Source organism: Gossypium hirsutum, chromosome D13 (genome assembly GCF_007990345.1).
Source record: "Gossypium hirsutum isolate 1008001.06 chromosome D13, Gossypium_hirsutum_v2.1, whole genome shotgun sequence".
NCBI lineage: Eukaryota > Viridiplantae > Streptophyta > Magnoliopsida > Malvales > Malvaceae > Gossypium > Gossypium hirsutum.
The window spans coordinates 26,323,003-26,343,752 of NC_053449.1; the positions used below are offsets into that span (position 1 = coordinate 26,323,003).

The 20,750-nt window shown below is 34.0% G+C and overlaps 1 non-coding gene across 1 annotated transcript; it reads left to right on the plus strand.

Annotated features, from left to right (window-relative positions):
• The first annotated feature begins 2,979 nt into the window (after positions 1 to 2,979).
• LOC121225942 (small nucleolar RNA R71) lies at positions 2,980 to 3,086 on the plus strand. Its single transcript, XR_005923845.1, has one exon. It is a non-coding gene; the product is annotated as a small nucleolar RNA R71 (small nucleolar RNA).
• Positions 3,087 to 20,750: the final 17,664 nt, after the last annotated feature.

Here is a 20,750-nt window from a genome sequence, read left to right on the forward strand (position 1 = left end):
TTTGTTAAACTTAAAAATTAAATCTTTTTCTAATAGCATACATAAAGGCTTGAAATTTTTTTTAAAATCCTTGATAAACCTTCGGTAAAAATTGGCATGGCCCAAAAAACTTCTAACTCTTTTAACATTGGTTAGTGGTGTCAACTTCTCAATTACATCCACCTTTTCTTTATCAACTTCTATCCCTCTTCTAGAAATTTTATGTCCTAAGACAATCCCTTCCTTAACCATAAAGTGTCATTTCTCCCAGTCAATGACAAGATTTATCTCCTCACATCTCTTCAGTACCTTATCCAAATTACTCAAAAAAACATCATATGAATAACTAAAAACAGAAAAATCATCTATGAATACCTTAACAAAATTTTCAACAATATCAGTAAATATTGCCATCATGCATCGTTGAAATGTTGCAGGTGCATTACATAAACTGAAAGGCATTTGCCTAAACACAAACGTATCGTACGAGCAAGTAAAAGTTATTTTGTGTTGGTCTTCCGGGGCTACAACTATTTGGTTATATCCCAAATATCCATCTAAGAAACAGTAATATTCATTACCTGCCAGTCGGTCCAACATTTGGTCCATAAAAGGTAGAGAAAAATGATCCTTCCGTGTAGCCTTGTTCGATTTTATGTAGTCTATACAGATTCTCCAACCCGTGAATGTTCTCGTCGGGACTAACTCATTACGTTCATTCTCCACAATTATAATTCGACCCTTTTTTTATACACATTGTACCAGACTTACCCATGAACGATCTGAGATGGGGTAGATAATTCCTGCATCTAACCATTTAATGACTTCTTTTTGAAATACCTCTTTCATAATCAGATTAAGTCTCCTTTTCCCATCAATTCTAGCTCTTTTGCGCTCCTTTAAGATAAGCTTGTGCATAAAAAAGGACGGACTTATTCCTCGAATATTAGTTGTGGTCCAACTGATCATCTTTTTGAATTTCTTCAAAACTTCAATCAGCTGCTCCTTTTGGTGTTCTGTTAGTTCTTCTGAGATAATCACAGGCAAAGTAGAATAGTTACCTTAAGAAACACATTTCAAATGGGAGGGTAGTATCTTAAGTTCAAGTTTGGATGGTTCCTCAATTGACTACTTTGGTTGTGTGAATTTCCTAGCTTCCAACTCCAATGGTTGAAACCACGTTGGTTGAACATAGTCCCTTAGATTGGCTTCCATCAAAGCCATATTTTCCTCACCTTGTTCAACTTTCAATGGCTCAAGTCTTAAGGTCTTTCTAAGGGGTCTTATATAGAATTGTACTCTTATTCTGTAGAAACTAAGATTTCTAGCTCCTCCATTACTAAACATTCTTCCATCAGATTAGGGAACTTCATAGCTTTAAGAACATTAAATGTTTCCTTGTCACATTGAACTCGCATAGTGAATTCGTCTTTTTGCACATCTATTAATGTTCTCCCTGTTACTAGGAAAGGTCTCCCTAGGATAATCGGTACTTCCTTATTTGCTTCAAAAATCTAAAACAATAAAACTAGCAGGAAATATAAACTTATCTACATATACCAGAACATCTTTCCTTCTAAGTGTGCCAAAGATTGACCAACCAGTTGGAGTGCCATAGTTTTTGGTCGAACATCACCTATCCCCAACATCTTAAAAATAAACATTGTCATCAAGTTGGTGCTCGCTCCTAGATCGCATAGAGCTTCACCATAGTAAGATTCTCCAATGTTTCAAGGTATAGTAAAGCTTCTGGGGTCCTTCATTTTTGGAAGTAGCTTGTTCTGTAAGAACGCATTACACTCATTGTTTATGCTACAGTCTCGAGCTCGCAAAGCCTCTTCTTCTTGGATAGAATGTCCTTCATGAAATTGACATAATTGGGCATTTGTTCTAAGGTTTCTACCAATGGGATATTGATGTGAAGTTGTTAAGAACATCCAAAAACTTCTTAAATTGCACCTCCTATTTTTGCTGCATGAGTCTTTGTGGATACGAGTGTGTTGGAACCTTAGCTTAGATCAAACAACTTTTTTAAGATATTGTATCTGCATCTCGCGAAGGGGTTAGCTTATCAAAATTCACTAGTTTAGATTTTACCTATTCAGAATTTTCAGAAAACTGGTTTTTCTGGTCTAGAAATTTCAACTATTATTTGATTTTCCTTTTCCTCGGTAGGTTCATCTTTAACCTCAACTACCTTGGGCATCGAAGTTCTTCCGCTTCATAAAACAAATGTTTTGCAGTGTCCTTACCCATATTCCTTGGATTTTTCGTGTCACTTGGCAAGGCTCCTTGTGGTCTATTACGAAGCTCCATAACTAACAGACCTACTTGGTTCTCTAAATTTTTCAGTGTTGTTGATTGACTTTGGATATTCTTAGCCATGTATGCCTTCAAAAAATTCTCCAAACTGTTAGACAGTTCAGCTTGTGGTGGTTTCTGAACTTGTTGATTGAACCCAAGAGGTTGATTTGATCTATGATGCATGTAGTTATTGTTCGATCTAGCTCCTTGGTTACACCAAAAAAAGTTTGGATGGTTTCGCCATGAAGGGTTATAGAAGTTGGACTGTGGTCATTGTCCACTTCTATTCTAGTTTTGGTTTCTTACATAATAAAAAGACTCGGGATTTCCTGGATAATTCTCAGACGAATGTTTGTCCCCATAGTATACACAAGAAATATTGTCAAATTGACTTGGTGGTTGGGCTGCAACTTCATTAAAACCATTAGTAGTAAACTATTTCAACATTGAAGAGATAGAAGATACCTAAGCTGAGAGTGAAGTAAGGGCATCTACTTCATGCACTCCTACTACTTGTCTTCCTGAACCTGCTCGATTTGTCGACCACTGGTAGTTGTTACTGGTTATTCTTTTGATGATTTCGTAAGCCTCATTATAAGACTTAGAAAGGAGAGCACCATTTTCAGAAGCATCTACCACTATCCTAGTGTTTGCGTTGAGACCATTATAAAATGTCTCTAATTGAATGCAATGTGGAATCCTGTGGTGAGGGCATTTACGTAGTAGCTCTTTGAATCTTTCCCATGCCTCGCATAAGGATTCGTCATTCATTTTCTGAAAAGTGGTGATCTCATTCTGCAACTTAGCATTTTTACTAGGAGGGAAATACTTTACCAGAAAGCGTTCGACTAATTCTTGCCATGTAGAAATTGAGCTTGGTGGCAATGAATTAAGCCATACTCTAGCTTTATCTCACAACGAGATGGCAACAACTTCAATCTTAATGTGTCCTCGATTACACTGCCTATCTTGAAGGTATCGCTCACCTCTATGAATAGTCAAAGGTGAAGATGTGGATCTTCTGTGGGTATTCCACTAAGCTGGCCCACTGTTTGAAGCATCTTGAACATCACATGTTTCAATTCAAATTGTGGTGCCTCGATTTTCAGTTTCCTAATTCCTGAATTTAGCTCATTAAAAAGTGGCACAGCATATTGCCTTCTAGCTCGATCCCTATCATCAGCAATAAGGATTGGATTACAAGCATTAACGACTCCATTCCCTTGAACTCCACTTTGATTTTCAAGGTCTATTTCTGCGACTTGTCTCTGAGCTAGTCTTTCCTGTCTCCTTTGTCTAAATGTTAAATTGATTTCAGGGTCTACAGGGAGTAAATTGATGATTCGTTCCATGCTCATAAAAACCTAAAAAGAAACTTAAAAAATTAAAATAAATAATTAAATAAAAATAAAAATAAATACACCAAATTGCAAGAAATAATTTCACAAATAATGATTAAATTAACAGTCCCCGGTAATGACACCAAAAACTTGGTTCGCGACGGAATGTGCAAGTATACACAATCGTTATCAAGTAATAAGTAAGAAAAAAGTATATCGTCTCCACAAGGACTGTGTTTAAATCAATAATTGTAAAATTAATAGTTACAAATTGGATAAAGAAACACAATCTTTTTGAAGTGATGGATGCTAGAATTAAATTAATGCAAATGAATTAACCTAAATGCAATGTAATGAAATAAGATGCAATGGGATGGTTTAGCAGCAAAACACTAGTTTTAACAAAAATAACATGAATAAGCTAGATCAATTACAGCACTTGACTCAATTCATTTTTTATCATGTTTAACAATGTTCCAAAAAACAACCCATGGCAACTCGATCATTCATTAACTTGGAATCTCATATAAGTTCTTTCGAAGTCTTGTACTTAGAAAAACATGTATATTTTTATGTTCATGTTTAACTAAGGATTCCTTAGAATGTACATAAAGAAACAGGGACAGGTTAGTTTTGAAACAATTTAATCACATAAACCTAAAGTTTTGAAAGGTAATAATGTTCTTTCAAATTATAATGTACCTTTAATTTATTCTGGGTCGGATATAAATTAAGCATGCACCTTCCAATTATTGTGTCCAATAATCACCATCTAATTAGAATTAATCAGTTAATTCTAATGCATCCAAACATATTTTAATGCATTAATAGCATGAATGATTTTAATTGGAAGCATGAACAATTGAGGCACAAAGCAACAACATGAATCAAATGAGTTTAATCAAATCATTGTAATTATTCTAGATAAAACAAATTAAGTCATCATCATTAATGGAAAAACAATTAAACAACTTGCAAACATGTTTAAAACTAAGAAAAAATTAAAGATAAAGGAAGAAGAAACTCTATGATGAGTTCGATGATTCCCTAAAGACTGATCGTGGTGGCTTTCTCCAGTTCTCGCGGTTGCTCCTTCGCAAATTGCTCTTTCTTGTTGTTGTAAGACCCCTAGAAGATGGTATTTATACCCTCTAAGTTATTTCCAATAGTTTTGGTTGTTGGAAAGATGAATAGAACCATTGGGGATGAAAATACCACATCATTAAATTCACCTACAACAAAAGGTATCGATGCTTTTTCTACAGGTATCAATACTATTAGCATTTAATGCCTAATTCAGTGACTGATAAAGATAGTTTACAACGATACCAAAAATAATTTATCGATACATAGTAAAAGGTATGTATACTGTTTGAAAAGGTATCAATACTTTTTGTCATTGATTGAAAACAGGATGTCAATTTGGTATCTATTTTAGAATGGGTCGATATCTTGAAAACTATTGATACTAGGCCAAAAAGTATCGGCACTTTTTGGCCTAGAGCAATATTTATTTGTTTTAAAAATTTTTTAACTTGATTGAAAATGTTTAACTCAATTGAAACCATTTTAACTTGATTTTATCATTTTGCTAATTTTGTTCAATTTTAACTTTTATTCAAAAATATTTTAATTTGTTATATCAAAACATATTATCAAATAAAGCTAGGTATAACGGTTTAGGTATTAATTTGATAGATTTTAAGTTTAAGATGAAAAATGACTAAATTGTACAGTCAATTGATGGTTTTTTCAATAGGGACTAAAATGCAACAAATTTCAAAATTTTTGGTAGAAATGAGAAATAGTAGGTCCTATAAGGACTCTAGCAAATTTGAACTAAAATTTTTAGGGTTAAAATTGAAAGTTATTTTAGTCTTGATTTTAGGGGCTAAATTGAATTAAATGCAAAAGTTTCTAAAATTAGAAATTGAACGTGAAAACGTTTGTGTATTGATAATTTGGCATGTTTGTCTTAATCTGTAGCTAACGTCGACTCGGATTCCTCAAAAAAGAAAGGAAAAGAAAAAGTCATTGACAAATAGCTCGAAGTTTATGGTTTGTGTTTCTATAATCCGAACTACTATGTAATTGCTGCATATTGACTTGTTTGTGCATGGTAAGAACATAAGGTGAGACACTTTGTTATAGTGAGTTGTATTAGATTGATTTTTATTGAATAATGTTCACGGGGACTTAATTGAATAAATGTGAAAAATGTGTATATTTATATAAATGTGAAATTGAATATACATTGAGATAACTTATGCTACCATATGTATAAATAAATGAATTCATGATGAAAATCCATATGAATTGAGATATTGGTTGATAATGAAATCAATAATGAATATCCTATTAACTGTTTGAGTAGAGTCGGATATAGTTAGCAAGCCATAGGTTAGGAAGAGTTCAAGGTTACTTCGACTATGAGTCGATAAGGCACCGGGTGCCACATTACTTCGGTTATACCGATGAGACACTAGGTGTCAAACTTATTGATAAGCGTTGGGCGCAACTATTTGCTTCGAATTTATTCGATGAGGCATTGGGTGCCAAATTGGTGTGTTGGTTAGATCCATGTATCCGTCCGAGTCATGTTAATAGGGAGATAAATGGTAAAAACAATATATTGATAATTGAATTGATGTTGATGAACAATTCTTTCAATCCATGGGATTGAAAAATCTATATGAGATGTGATATTTGATATTGAAATGGCAATTAGATAAGACATGGAAGTGAAATGTGAAATGGAATATTAATTTGTGAAATGAGTTGAAACATTGATAGTGTTGTTCATTGAATACATGAAATTGGAATATGAAATGGAAAGTGCTACCTTATGACTTGAGATATCAAAGGATATGTGAAGTGAATTTTCCACGTCTTTATATTAGTAAATTGTGTTATATTTGAACAAATAATGTGTGAATTGGTATAATTGACATGTTAATTGTATATCATCCATTATTCATAACTTATGCAAGTTAAATGACTTGTGTTATATTTTAATGTTTAGATTATAGAAATACCACTAAGTTATACTTATCGTATGGCTTTGTTTTCTGAGTGCATGTTAGGTTCTCTTTTGTTCAATCATCAACTTCAACATTCAGTGGCAATCTCAGACTCAAGTGCTGGTGATGTTTTTATTTTGGTCATAGCATGTACCTAAGGTGTCATTTGGTTATACAATGTTATATTTTTGGATTTTGTTGGCTTTTTGAGAATCATGTATATATATGTTTGTGTGTGTATGTGTTGGCAAAGCTTTCATTTGGTGGTGATCTGGATAAGTAGTTTAGGCAGGTATGTCTATTTGCTTAAATGGTGATTATGTGATGTTCCATGAAATAGTATGGAAAGGTGAATGGTATGCCTTTGTTGAGTTGAAGTAATTTGGTAATATTAGTGCATGTTTATAAGGTTAAGATTGAAGTTGCTTGAATAGCTAAATTGATGCAAAATTTTTTGTTGTGTTGAGGTGCCATTGAAGGCATATTGGAATGGTTTGAATGTGGTATTTTGGTTGATTTTGAATTGTTTAATTGAGGTGTCAATTATGGCATATTGGTTAGACACTTAGGATGGTTGTTATAAGAGATGCTTGTGGCATTTTTTTGATGCTTTGAAATAGGTTGAAAGATGATATAATGCTTTCTTATGGCTTAAGTGAACTTGGGACTATAAAGGTTGTTTTGAAAGGTTTCTTTAGGTACGCACAATCTAACACACGGCCATGTGCCATACACGGGCATATGGCACGACCGTGTGGTCTATATGTTTTGGGTGATAATTGGTGCACACGGCTATAGTTTGTTACACGGCTTGATAATACGGCCATGTGACATCTTTTGAATAATTACACTTGTGACCCACACAACATCAGTGAATTAGACGGTCGTGTGAATCTAGCTCCACATGGCATCAAGCTGTCACACGGTCGTGTGTCCCATCCCCACATGGCCTCAGCCTTTCACACGGTCAAAGGACACTATTGTGTAACCCATGTATGCAGAATTTTCCTATCTTTTTGTTTCTTTTTCAAGTTGATACGGGGTTAATTTTAAGCTCTCGTAGGCTCAATATAAACCCAAAATTGATTTAATTGTGTGTTATACAATGATCATATATGGCAAATTGATACTAAATTGAAATTTTGATGATTTGTATTTGTCTGTAGCATTTTATTACTTGGGTTCAACGATTGAACTAGGTAAGGGGTGTTACAGTTAGTGGTATCAGAGCTATAGGTTTAGTCAATTCTTGGACTAAATCGAGCTCAAAATCGAGTCTAAAGGTACATGCAAAAGTTGAGTTGAGTTTGAGTTGGGATTTTGATTTGGATGCTGATTATAAATTCTTTTGTTTTATAGTTAAAAGATGTTGGGAGAATCCAAGAATGAAGTTGATCAAAGTATTCATAGTAGCGGTCACTCTACTAAGAATTAAATTAAGGTCGAATCAGTAGCACCTAGCGTAGATTCAGCAAGTGCTCAACAACCTAAGGTTGATAGAGATGGAAATGAGGGGTAAGGCAATACAAATATACTGCGTGCTATAGTCGATGCTCTTTAGAGAGTGGAAGGAACTACTTCTACGGTAGTACTTATGCTTGTTGTTTGACAGGCGCCGATTAAGAATTTTGGAGGTATGGCGCTACTAAATTTCTGAGATTGAAAGGGGTTGATCCCTCAACTACTAAATTTAGGTTAGAATCAATTAAACTAATTTTGAAACAACTCGAATGCACCCCGCAAGAATGTGTAATTTTTTTTGTTTCTCTACTACAATGAAAAGCATATACATGGTAGCAGACAGTTACACACCACATTCCTGCTAAGCAAGCTGATTAGGAGTCCTTTCAAGTTGAGTTTTAGAAACAATATGTCAGAGAATTATATTTGGAGGATCAGAAGCAAGAATTCTTATTATTGAAACATAATGAGATGTATGTAGCTGATTATGAACGAGGGTTTCTAAGACTCAGTAAGTGCGCATTAAAATTTGTGTCATTCGATGCTAAAATTTGTAGATGTTTTCTACGTGATTTGTGCGATGAACTCATATTTTAGCTAGTATCTCACCAAATTTTAAAATCTTCCTATCTAGTCGAGCAATCTATGACGATAGAACTAGATATGGTCCTCGACAAGAAAATAGAGCCTACACGAGTTGCTAGAAAATGAGCAAGGACTGTTATTTTCTATTTATTAACTAAACGGACTAGGGATTCTCGTAAATTTGGAGACCGAATTTAAAGTTTGACAGATCTGAAAGGAACTGAGATCATCAACCATCCATGTTAGTGGGTAGTGTGAGAGGTCCTGTTTTCATTGTGGACGTTGGAAAATTTTGCTCGTGAGTGCCCCATAAGAGATAATGTCACTCCTTTTCCTACCCAGAGGTCTACACTTATAGCTAGGGGTTGAGGGATTAACCGTGGCAGTTCTATATTGAGAGGTGGTTTCAGAAAGGGGAGAGAAATAATTATTTATCAGGTAAAGGCCAGAGCGCCAGCTCGAGCATAAGTTGTATGGAATCGTGAGGAGGACGACGCTACCGATGTTGTAGTAGGTATCTTTTTTCTATTTTCAATGCTTGTTAATGCACTGATAGACCCTGGATCCTCACATTCTTATATTAATGTTGAATTGATTAAATCAGGAAGTCTAAAATATGAGACATTGAAAGTAGCTATGGTTGTATTGAGTCTTTTAGGAAAGACGGTGCTAGTCGCCAAAGTGTGTAGATGGTGTCCGTTAGAAATTTAGAATGTATATTTTCCTGTTGATTTTTTTATTATGCTATTCGGCGATTTTGTTCTGACTTTCGGTATGAATTGGCTAACTGAGTATGGGGTGATATTAAATTGTCGTAAAATGAAGTTTCTTGTTCAGAGTGTTGATGTCAGGGCGGTAGAAGTGAATGGCATCCAAACAAGTGGTTCAATTCATATCATTTCAGTAGTTCAAGCTAATAAATATCTAAATCAAGGCTGTGAAACTTTTCTAGCCTATGTTATTGATCTGACATAATTCAGTGTAGTAGATTAAACTAGTTTTCACACTTGAAAAGCTTGAAGACGAGCACTTTCATTATGTTTTAATTAATTTTTCATAGTTTAGTATAAATGCAATAAAAAGTGTATTATGAGTTCTTTATTGACCTTAGGGGCCGAATGACGCCTAAAGGTGAGCTAATAAAGTTAGTGACTGTGCAAGAAACCATCAAAGGGCATATAAACTCAATACTGGTCGTTGTGTTGCAACACAGGAAGTTTGATGTTGCAATATAGGGAGCAGAATGCAAGCATATCGAGTCTGCTTTTAGGTGTCATGACATAACCATGGTATGTCACAGGACACCCCTGAAGCAACCCTGAACTTAAGCACACTACCTTCGATGTCGCGACACAGGTACTAGAGTGTCACGACATCAGTCTTGTACAGGAGATATTTACGAGCCATGGGCATTTTGGTTGCACAATCAAATATTTAACATGAGAGAGTTAGTTGACCTAAGGTTGAGGAACGACAACCCTAACTCTATAAATAGGCCCATTTATGCATTTGTGAGACAACTTTTCTGACTCAAGAATTTTCTTTGTAATTTCATTTTTTCAGTTTTTAGACTTTAGTTTTCATTTTAGTTCTTTTCTTTATTGTGCTCTTCGGAGAACGTGGTTTGTAAATGTAATCAAATGCTAGTAGATTTTCTGTGCTTCATCTATCAAATACAAACAGGATTCTTTAAACTATATTCTTTATTTGTTATTCATGTTTATCTTTATATTCAAGTTTATTATATTCATGAGATCCATGAGGAACTAATCCTCTTATAGGGGATTAACGAGTAGAGGTATGATTAATTGATTCTTATGTAGGGTTTTCTTAGTGGATCAACTATTTGAGAGAGGAAGAATTTAAACCCTAGGCTTGATGACCTTAGGAAGTCATTTAGGTGGGAATTAACCCAAAACCGGTATGGACAATCCGCGAACACCTTAGCCCCAAACTGGTCTAGACTGTGAGGTTAAGAGATAAGTAGTTTTTGCCAACTTATTAGTTTAATGGAAGATCGAGAGATCTTGTAATACCCTTAACATGTGTCCGTCACCGAATTAGGGTTACGAGACATTACCGAACAAAACATAGTTAAGCACAATCATTTATTACATTTCATGCACAAAGTTATATCCACTTCTTTACAAAAGTTTCTAAACTCAATTAGCCTTAATTCTCCTATTCACATAAACCAAATTCGTATATTAGATTCTCATAGCCAACCAAAAATCAATCATGCCTTACTAATCATTTCACATAATCGAACTTTATTTCAATATTTAACCATATCAATAAAACACATAATTAAAACACATAGCTAATTTAAACAAAAATGCTTTACTAATTAAATCACATTTTCAAATATATTCAAGCATATATCATTACATTTCATATACTGAGCATAAGCCAAAACATCCATTCGCATACATTTATTTCATTAACAAACTACTAATCATTCTATTTTATAAACTTATGCACATTCGAATTCCAAACCATACTAACCCAGCGACACATTATAATCAAAAGATAAATGTCAAAATTTTAGCATTCGAACAATCCCTATTTTTTTTCGAGCAGCACTTAACATTTCGCAGTTAATTCAATAAAAAGCAGCAACATATAGCATTTAAGTCAATAAGTTTTCCTCCATTTGGATAGCAACTAAATTACACAATATAGCAGCATAACAGCATCACAACTGGTCAGTGAAAATCAAAACATTTTAATAGCTTAGTTAGTTAAATAAAACCACATAAATGACAACACATTTGGACAATAAGCATGTAAAATAAGACAAAACATAGGTAACCTGCCCTGTTTTGGACAGCATTTATACTCCAATTAAACAAGCATTTAACTAGGTAATCATAGGAAACATGTCCTGTTTTGGACAGCTTTGATTTGCAACAATCATACATCATTAATTCACTAATATTTGGACAGCAATAACAACATTCGGACAACATTGATTTGTACAAAAATGGACAATAATTAAGCACCAATTTGGACAGCATTAATATGCTCAAAAATGGACAGCATTTAAGCACTAATTTGGACAACATTAATATACTAAAAAATGGACAGCATCTTATCATCACACAAACCGAATTGTCACCATCCATCACACAAGATATACCATTTTCAAGCCAACTCACATGGCTAGAATTATAATTCAAAACATACCAAAAGTTCATTAGCCTATACATGTCATACACAAAGCTTCAAAAGTACCAACAAGATGATCGATAGTGTGATGACATTTCCCGACCATCCCCGAGTCCGAACTAGCTTCGATAATCTATAAAATAGTGAAAAATAAACACAGTAAGCTTTAAAATCTTAGTAATCCATATACAAATAAACTTATAATACATGAAGTAAATATAACCAACTCATCAATGAAAAATCATGGCTAATCACATGTATAAATATCACATTCCTCATCTAACTCACTTATTAATGATTCATAAGCATCACTTACCTTAACCTTCAATTTTCATATAACTTCATACATACCTCAATTGATTACTCATTCTCATATTCATCCACTTCTCAACATTCCCCGTTGATCCGTTCGGAATTGATAAGGATACTCGGATAGTACATAAAGCTCGTACAATGCCATATCCCAGATTTGGTCTTACATGTTATTAATATATCGATGCCATTGTCCCAGACAGGGTCTTACACAAAATCATATACGATGCCAATGTCCTAGACATGGTCTTACACGAAACGACACCTTGGAATCCTAATGTCATGACATACGTATCCTATACTATTCTTATGGTTCGTACAGGGCTTTTGGACGTCGTAATTCAATTGATACTTTCTCGTATTCAAATATTCAGCATCCAAAGCAATTCAATAACAAATAAACATATATAAATCAATTTAAAGGCATTTATTTGCATATGAACTTACCTCGTATATATGATGAACAGATCGGATCGACTACTCGTCAACTTTCGATTTCCCCCAATCTAAATCTGATTTCTTTCTTTCTTGATCTATATGAATTCAAATTTAGCTCATTTAATCACCTATTCATTCAATTTCATTCAAAAATATCTATTTGGATATTTTTTCACTTTCACCCCTAAAGTTTCACATTTATTCAATTTAGTCCCTATTTTACAAAATCACAAATTACACAAAATTTCAATACACCCATGCTTAGCCGAATTTATTAAAGGTCCCTAGAAGCCCAAAATTTTCATTTATTTCACAATTCAACCACTCAATTTACACATTTATCAATTTAATCCCTATTTGACATTTTTGTCAAAAATTACTTAGTAAAACATGATAATCTAACATCAACAATTTATTTTTCATCATCAAACAACAAAAATATCAAGTGATCATCAATGAAAACTCACAAATTCATCAACCAATCCAAAAATTTAGGCATGGGCTAGCTAGAATACGAAGCAACGATCTCAAAAACGTAAAAATTATCAAAAATTGAGCTCAAACCATACCTTAATCAAACTATGTGAGTGCAGAACCCTAAAGAGAAAAAATGGCTTCTTTTTCTTGGCTATTCGGTTGAAGAAGATGGAAAAGATGATACATTTACTTAATTTATCATTTATTTACAAATTTACTTATTTAACCATTAAAAACATTAGTAATTACACTAAATGCCACTCCACTATCATCCACTGACTTAAAAATGGCCTATTTACTAGTACTTTAATGTTCTATAGCTATTAGACACCTTTAGCTTATAGAACACAACTTTTACACTTTACGCGATTTAGTCCTTTTTACCGAATTAAGCATTCAAACAGTAAAATTTCTTTACTAAAATTTCACACATATATATTCACATGTTATAAATACCAAAAATAATATTAAAATAATTTTTGACCTCAGATTTATGGTTCCAAAACCACTGTTCTGATTTAACAAAAATTGGGCTGTTACAGATCTTGCTAAGGTAATGACTAGTTGATTGAGTAAAAACCTGAAATAGGAATTAGTTATGATCACCAAAGCAAGCTAATCACTCATGTCTAGAATTGATTTGAGTTTATAAATTAAGTTTTCCGAAGTTCTTTATAGGTTTTTGTTATTTCTATTTTATTATCTATAATTTATTTAAATTACTAATTAGATATATTTGTGCCTAGGTTAGAATTAATTTAGTGTTAGTCTTCCTTGGGTACGATCTTCGGAGTACTTATCTACTTCGTTGTAACTATATTACATCCTGACTTGTATACTTGCGGACACTACTTTATTCTATATCTTTTGTGCAGTATTCTTACTTTAGACGTTGGTACGTTTGGAGGCGATCAAGTTGTTGGCGCCGTTACGTGGGAGGGAACGTCACTAGATTGATTTTAATTTTTTCATTTATTAGAATAATTAGGAAAATTTTAAATTATAGATATGATTTTTACTTTATTTTTACTAACACCATTATTTTGCTTTTTGATTTCAGTGTACGACTCACAGTAAGGGAATGCCTACAGAGCCAACCACCCATCCAAAAAGAATAATTTGTAGGAATCGTCAACAAAAATAGTAGCAACAACAAATGCATAACCCACCACCTGTTGTAGGCAATATACCTCCCTGAGACAATTTTTTGTTCGACGAAATTAACAAAAATAACCCAGAAGATTTACCATGACCACCACAACTACTCGCAAATATACCTTTGGCACATAATGAAAAAACCCTAAGGGACTACATGCTACCAAGTTTGGAGATGGTTCAAGGAAGTATAACAAGGCCAGCCATCACAGGTCATAATTTTGAAATCAAACCAGTAATAATCCAGAACAATTTGCAGTTCAAAGGCACCGATGATGCTATTCGTCTTTGGTTGTTCCCCTTCTCCTTAATAGATAACACTTTCTTTTGGTTACAGTCATAGGCACCAGGATCTATCACGATATGGGATTAACTCGTTGGAAAATTCTTTCAAAAATTCTTCCCTATCAGCATAACGGTCCAATTAAGAAGGGAAATCACAAGTTTTAAACAATTAAAAGGAGAAAGTTTTCACAAAGGTTGGGAATGTTTTAAAACAGTAATTTAGATATGCCTACACCATGGATTACCTGAGTGGCTAAGACTGCAAATGTTCTACAACAGGTTGGTTGCACACGCTCAATCAAGACTAGATGGAGCCATAGAAGGAGCCCTAATGAGCAAGACATACAAAGACGCATATGATTTGATAAAGAACATGGTAATAACTTCCTTCCAATGGCCAACTAAAGAAAACATATATGGTCAGAAGCCATCTTTGATCAAAGTTGTCCAAGAGGATGGTAGATATCAACAGATAGTGGATAGGCTAAACCGTATATAATCCTTATCCAGTGCATCATTAATATATAGAGGAGATAAACCTCTCTTCAATTACATCAATAATCCTGCTGAGGGCTTGAACTACATTGGGAATAGGGGTGGAAACCCTTATTTCAAATATTTATAATCCTAGATGGAGAGATCACCCAAACCTGAAATGAGACAGAAACCAGGGAGGAGGTAATAATTCTAACCGAGTTAAAAATTCTAATTATCAACCTCCTTATTTACAGAAGCCTTAGGAAAGGGCCAACATGAATGACCATACTATATGTGGTCAACGCTTGATCGGATTAAGGGTGAGATGCAGTCAATGAGGACAGAAGTGAAACAAATGCAATCTTAGCATACCAGTACGACAAAAACATTGTCTAAGCTCGAAGATCAAATAAGCCAATTAATGAACATGATGGGAGACATTAAAAGACAGACTGGTACTAGAATCCCAAGCTATAATAACTCGTTTTCAATGATATCAGAATAATGGTTTTGGGACCACAATTCCAATGATAAAATTATTATTTTATTATTTATTTAATATTTACGGGAATATATTAAGGTCGTATTAAAATTTTGTTAAGAAATTTTGATGTTTAAGTAGTTAATTAAGTAAAAAGGACTAAATCGTAAAAGTGTAAAAGTTGATTTCTATTAGTTAAAAGGATCAAATGGCTTTAGAAATGAAAGTTAACAGGCTTGAATGGTAATTATACCATATATGATGATAGTGGATGTACATGGATAGGTTTTAATGTAATTATGATAATTTTAAATGTTAAATAAGTAATTTGATAATTAAGTTAAATGTTAGTTAAACAAAAGATGAAAAAAACCTATCATCTTTTTCATTTTCTTCTTCCTTGGCCAAAATCACCATTAGAGGGGGGAAGCTTTGGTTTTGATTTTTTTCATGCATGATATGTATTTTTGTCCCCATTTTAATGATTTTTATGTTTTTGAAATTGTTGCAACTAGGTCCAGCTAACCCTTACCTTCATTTTTGAATCTATTAAAAATTGAGGAAGTTACCATTAATGAATCTTGGCTGTTTGTGTTGATAATTTATATTTTTGAAGCTTTGATTGTGATATTTGGTTATTTTGTAAAGTGATTTTTGTTAGATTTTGATTTAAAGATTAAATTATTAAAATGTCAAAATTTCAAGGTTTTATAGTGAATTTGATGGATGATAGGGACTGTTTAAGGGCCTAGAATATTCGGCTATAGTTTGATTCTTGGAAAAATGGTCAATTTGATGGTTTTCAAGTTAGAGAACTTAATTGCAAAAGTTATAAAAGTTTTGGAAAAATGTGTAATTAATGAAAAGTTAAGGGTTATATGCATTGAATGGAATGTGAAATAAGTATGAGATTAATATATTTTATTTAATTATTATATAGATCAAAACTTGGATCAAAAAGATAATAACTGAGGAAAAGGGAAAATAGCATATTAGTCCTTATGTGTTGATCAACATTAAATAGTTGGTAAGTTCATAGTATTTCAATACGTATATGAATTTCTACTTGTATTATTATGTTATGATTTTTTAAATAATATGTTTATAGAAAATTATTGTACGAATGCATATACATGCCCCTGTTTGTACTTCGATACCCCTAAATGCACATACGTCCCCCTATTTTGACTTCGGTACCCCAAAATACACATACATGCCCCTGTTTGTACTTCGGTGCCCCTGAATGCGCTTTCGTGCCCCTGTTAAAAATCTGGTAACTTTGAACCAAATATTATATTAACTGTATTTAAGTGTGTTTAGATTAATTGTTATATTATGTTCTTACTAAGCTTTGTAAGCTTACCGGTTCTTGTGGATTGTTTTGTAAATAATTGTTGCTAGAATTTTGGAAGGATCAATCAATCGGATCACACTATCCATCAAAGTTTGTAGTTTTTGTGTCTCTTAGGGTAGTGGCATGTATATGTGGCTAAATGTGTTGGTTTGGTACACTTTGATACTTTACTAAACTATGTCACTTGGTAATTTAACATACTTGTAAATAGGTTCTCTTTGGTGAATTTAGAATGGTATGAGAATGAGTACTCGTGGTATGTTTTGGCATATGTTTGAACTAAGTTACTATGCATGAAATGAAGCAATGTTGATATGTTTTGATAGTTGATGTTCTGATATAATTGCAGTGTCTTTGAATATCATATTGGTTGGTTGATTTTAGGGTGTTAAATGGCATGCTTTATGTAGTGGTGAATGCTATTTAAGTCTCTTAAATGTATGTTCAAATGGTTAGATTCGTTAACTATGAAATTGCTTGTGAAATGGCTTGATTTTAGGTAAATTTTAGGTTCACATGGCCTGATACATGGGTGTGTAACTCAGCCGTGTGAGACACACGGCCGTGTGTAACTCAGCCGTGTTAGACACATGGCCGTGTGCCATCTTAGAATCCTTTTGTATGTAAGTTAGTGAGTTACATGGCCTAACACACGGCCAGGCACATGGGCATGTGGGGCAACTGAGAGAGTTACACGGCCTAGCACACGGACGTGTGACATGGCCGTGTGACCTTACTCAAAAAGTTACACGGGTGAGGACACAAGCTGAGACACGACCGTGTGTCCGTACCTCAAAGGTTACACGGCCTGAGACACGAGCATGTGTCTCAACTGTATGAGGCACACGGTCTGGCCACAATGTCGTGTGACCCCTATTTTTCATATTTTGCATATTTTTCCTAATCTTTTCAAATTATTTCAAATTGTTACTGATTTGCTTCTAAGTTATTTTCAGGGCCTCGAGGGCTCGATTTAAGGATAATATGCATATATATGAATGATTTATGATATATTTATGTTATTAAATGATATTGTGTTGCATGGTTTTTGGTTGATCTGTAATACTTTGTAACCCTAAACTAGCTACGGGTACGGGTTAGAGGTGTTACATTTAATGATATCATAGCTATGATGTAGTCGATTCTAGGACTAGCGTAGCAAAGTAGAGTTTAGTGTATACATGCCAAATATACCTTGTGATAGTGTGATGCTTTTGATCCGCTCTAATATTGTATTTTCTTATAGATTCAAGATGTCAGCTGAGTCAAACCGAGCTGTAGTTAACGAAGCTGAAAGTAATGTCTAGGCTTCAAACCCTGAAGTAAGTAATAGTGCATCAATTCCACAGTCTTTTGGTGATGAGATGAAAAATGTATTTCTCAGAATGATGAACCAGTGGTTCAATGAATTCAAATAGCAAATCTTACAACTCCGCCACCTCTATGCTCTACTGTGCCTCCTTCGACACCCCTGAATCCTCAAAATCTTGTACCTATGGCAGTTAATCGAGTATTTGTAGATAAAATCTGGAAGTGTAGAGTGGAGGAATTCAGAGGCAAAGTGGATGATGATCCTACAAAACCCAAGGACTGGTTAATGAACACAAAAAGAGTCTTTGTGGAGTTGATGTGCACTCTTGAAATTGTTTGAGATGTGTAGTCTCGTTATTAAAAGATAACGTGTACTTATGGTGGGACACATTGAGCATGATGGCATCACTTGATTGTGTTAGCTGAGATTTCTTTCAGACTGAATTTAAGAAATATGTTAGTTGGCTATTCATTGACAAGAAAAAGAAAGAATTTCTTGAGCTGAAACAAGGGAATCGGTCTGTAGCTGAGTATAAACGAGAATTTGTACAACTAAGAAAATATTCTTGTAATATAGTATCAAGTGATGACGAAATGTGTATTATATTTGAAGACCGGTTGAATGATGAAATTTGTACGTCTGTGGCAGCATTAATGTTACAAAAATTTGTAGAACTTTTGGAACGGGCTCAAAAAATTGTAAAAATTTACAAAAGTAAACGATAGTTAGATTCTTGATTCTGAGATTTTAATAAAAGAGGGTCGTTCAAGCCTACACAATCGTCACCGTTGAAGAAATTTAGAAATGAGACAAATCAGTCTACTACCTTCTAGAGTTCACTAGCAGAGATAAACCGAGGCAAAGTAATTTTAAGCCTGTTAATTCTCAGCGGCTAGTGTCAAAAGTGTAAAGAATGTTGAGAGGATCATTCCTGCTTGTGATGGTTGCAATAAAAGGCATTTTGGGGAGTACCGATCAAATTCGGGAGCTTGTTTCCGTTGTGGATCTACCGACCATTTCCTTCGTGATTGTCCAAAAAGGTAGAATGATTTTGGCAATCAATCAAACAAGCTTGAAGCAACCTCACAGAGAGGCAGATGACTTGAAAACGCTAGAAACACTACTCTTGGTCTAAGGAAGAATAGCGAGATGAATGAACGATCTGAAGCAAGAACTCCAGCTAGAGCCTATGCAGTCAGAGCTTGTGAAGAAGCTACTGCTCCAGATGTTATTGTGGGTACTTTTTCTCTCTTTGATATTAATGTATATGCATTGATTGATCCTGGATCAACTCACTCGTATATATACACTGCATTAGTAGACAAAAATAAATTACCTGTTACGAATCCCCTGGGTCGGTGTATTTTAGTTAATCAGATATGTAGATTGTGTCCATTGAAAATTAGGAGTTACGATTTTCCTGCTAGTTTGATGTTACCTTTTGATGATTATGATATCATTTTGGGAATGGACTGGTTGTCTGAGCATGATGCAATAATGAGTTGCCGAAGGAAGTAAGTTAGTTTGAAGCATTCGAATTGTGAATTTATTTGTGTTAAGGCAGATGGGGTCGATTGTATTACAAATGTAGTTTTGGTATTGTCAGCTTAGAAATTGATTAAAAAGGGATATGAAGCATATTTAGCTTACGTTCTTGATTCGAAAAAGACTGAATCAGAAATCGAGTAAGTGCCAGTAGTCAATGAGTATGATGATGTTTTTCTTAAAAAATTGCTCAAATTGCCACCAACACGAAAAGTAGAATTTGTGACTGAACTTGTGCCTAGAACAGCTCCAATTTCGATAATGCCATACAAGATGACCCCTACAAAATTGAAAGAATTGAAAGTGCAGTTGCAAGAGTTGTTAGATCGTAGATTTATTCGACCGAGCATGTCACCTTGGGATGTTCCAGTTTTGTTCGTGAAGAAGAAAGATGGGTCAATGAGACTATTTATAGATCATCGACAGTTGAATAAAGCCACCATTAAGAATAAATACATGTTACCTCATATTGATGATTTATTCGATCAGTTAAAAAGAGCTACGGTGTTTTCAAAGATTGACTTGAGATCTGGATATTACCAGCTATGAGTTAAAGAGCAAGATGTACCAAAAAGTGAATTCAAAACTAGATATGGTCACTATGAATTTCTGGTGATGCCATTTGGTTTGACTAATGCCCCTGAAGTATTCATGGACTTGATGAATCGGGTGTTTCAGCCATATTTAGATTGGTTTGTTGTGGTATTCATTGATGACATTCTGATTTATTCACTGAATGAGTCAGATCATGTTAAACATTTGAGAGTTGTGATGCAAACCTTGCGTGAAAAATAATTATATGTGAAATTCAGTAAATGTGAATTTTGGCTACAAGAAGTCAATTTTTTAGGACATGTTATATCTACTGATAGAACTAGGGTTGATCCGAATAAAGTATTTGCTATTATGGATTGGAAAATTCTAAAGAATGTTTCTAACATTCGAAGTTTCCTGGGATTAGTCGGATACTATTAGCAATTCGTTAAAAACTTTTCAATCATTGCTTCACCTATGACCAAGTTATTACAAAAATATGTCGGATTTGATTAGAGTTTTG